The sequence below is a fragment of the Akebia trifoliata genome, chromosome 5 (genome assembly GCF_017979445.1).
Source record: "Akebia trifoliata isolate Shusen 1 chromosome 5, ASM1797944v1, whole genome shotgun sequence".
Lineage (NCBI taxonomy): Eukaryota > Viridiplantae > Streptophyta > Magnoliopsida > Ranunculales > Lardizabalaceae > Akebia > Akebia trifoliata.
This window is the reverse complement of record NC_141379.1, coordinates 26,278,955-26,281,289: the sequence shown is the minus strand read 5'-3', so window position 1 is coordinate 26,281,289 and position 2,335 is coordinate 26,278,955. Positions and strand designations below refer to the sequence as shown.

The following is a 2,335-nucleotide window of genomic DNA, read 5'->3' as shown; positions in this document are numbered from 1 at the left end:
CCATGTCGATAAATGCATCTTTGATGCACTGCTAGTATTATCATATTCGAGAATACCCATTTTATGTGAGTGCGACGAATAATTCAAAATGAATATTATCATTATTTTATTATTTATTAGAAAATAACGTTTAAATGGGTGAGACAAGCCAAATTTTGACTTGTCCCTTAAAATTTTCATCTATTAATGTTACCACCTGATACATATAATAAATATAAATAAATATTAATTAAATACATTTATTTCACATTGAAGTTTCTCTGGGAAATCTGCATTTCCTCTTTCCATCTCACTAACCCAGAAATATTCTTCACTTAACTAGTAAGTATTATTTTTTTTGGTTTTGCTGCATCAGCTTATGAATGAAATCCTTCACTTCCGTAAATAATTGCGAAGATTGGGGCAATTGTGGAAAAAGATAAAAACAATGACAAACGGTTGGGTACTCCACCAGATACGCTTCTTTCCCGTTACGCTTCAATCCCTCGTAATATCGTTTCTGCCAATCCTGCAGAGGATCAAAACCACCAACAAACACCAATGTAACGGGAAAATTTTTCAAACCAGAAATATCGCTCGATTTCGGACCGAAAACGTTACAAGCTTCGTGATCACGATCCGATCCTTCAGGCAAGAACACTTTCCAATGCCAGTCCGAACGATCCAAAGAAACAATAGGAACTCCTGTGACTCGGATCTCTGACTCAGTCCTTTCTTCTCCTCCAAAATACGGTTGAATCGGTATCAATCCGATCACCTTCACTTTCCGAAATTCAGCTTCGGCTTCCGCGACTCGGCGAGCAACGTTGTGAGCTATGTTGCCGCCGGCACTATCTCCGGCTAGAAAACACTGTGATAGATCAGCGTTCTCAGGAAAACCTTTGATATCTCTCTCGTCAAGGAACTTTAATGTGTCAAATCCGTCGATGTATTGTGCGGGAAATCGGTGTTCAGGCGAGAGACGATAGTTGACGGAGACGACAACGGCAGGCATTTTCCGGGCGAAACGACGGCAGACGGCGTCATAGAGCATGGATTTAGGAGAACCAAACGTGAATGCGCCGCCGTGGAAGAAGACGATTACAGGGAGTGTGGTGTGACCGGTTGAATCGATTGGCACGAAGAGGCGAAACCAGAGATTTCGGCTTGGATCCACAGAGATATCGGAGATTTTGACTCCCTTAACCGGTTTTCTGGGTAGTTTGGCGGTTATGTCGAAGTAGCTTACGAGACGGCGGTTAACGGTGCCGTTAGAACGACGACTGAAATCCGTAGCGACGGTTAGGAAGAACATGTGGATACGTACACTCCATGGGAGAACTAGAGATGATGAGTTGGGGTTTTCAGACATTGCTGTCAAACAATTTCTGGTTTGAACTCAAGTTTCGCAGACGTGAAGATATAAGATGCAATCACTTCACTTCAGCATTTTCCTTATATATAGTATTAAGGACAATAGGGTGATTTAGAAATACCCCCTCTATATCTTAATGAATATTAGGGATACCCCTATGTTTTAAAATTAATGCTATACCCTTGACTTAGGTTTTCTATGGGAAATTGATATAAAATGACCTAAATACCCTTCTCTTCAACATGCCGCTCGACTTGTGCTATGTTTGAGAGATTGAAGTAAAATAATCTAAATGCCCTTGTCTTCAACATTTGGCCAAAAACGTTTTGATTTTTCTTTAAAAAAATCAATCCATTTTTAAGATAAAATATTTTTAAGTTATTTAATCTAATTTCAACCAATCATATTCAATGTTTGAAAAAAAAAAGAAAAAACCCTTTCATTTTTCTACACAAAAGTCTACCCTACAACTTTTTCAATAATTTATCTTGTTTTTGAGACTTAAAAGTCGAATGTAATAAAATTTAAAGATTAAAAATGAATTTACCATGGAAATCCACATCTTCAAGCCGTTAACTTGGTAAATTGTTTTTTAACACAATCAATGCTGTCTTGGATCCATCATCTCCAATGACCCGTAGAAATTTGACTTTTGTACATAAAATCCATTATTTTAATTCTTCAAAAATTATATTTTATTCTTGAGGTTTAAAACAATAGGCTTAAGATTATTGATTTTCGGAAATAAAAAATAAGGTTAAAAAAGAAAAAAAATTTAAGTTAAAAATATAGTAAAAGAACAGGCTGAAGATTATTGATTTTGGGAAATAAAAAATAAGGTTAAAGAAGAAAAAATTTTAAGTTAAAGATATAGTAAAATAATAGGCTGAAGATTATTGATTTTGGGAAATAAAAATTAAGGATTTTTCAAGTAAAAGTTAAAGATGAGGGTATTTAAGTCATTTAGGTGTGTCACGATAA

The 2,335-nt window shown here is 35.8% G+C and overlaps 1 pseudogene; it reads right to left on the bottom strand.

The window, feature by feature from the left end:
- Positions 1–306: 306 nt before the first annotated feature.
- Positions 307–1,414, bottom strand: LOC147401827 (putative carboxylesterase 18 pseudogene; annotated as a pseudogene).
- Between the last annotated feature and the right edge of the window lie 921 nt (positions 1,415–2,335).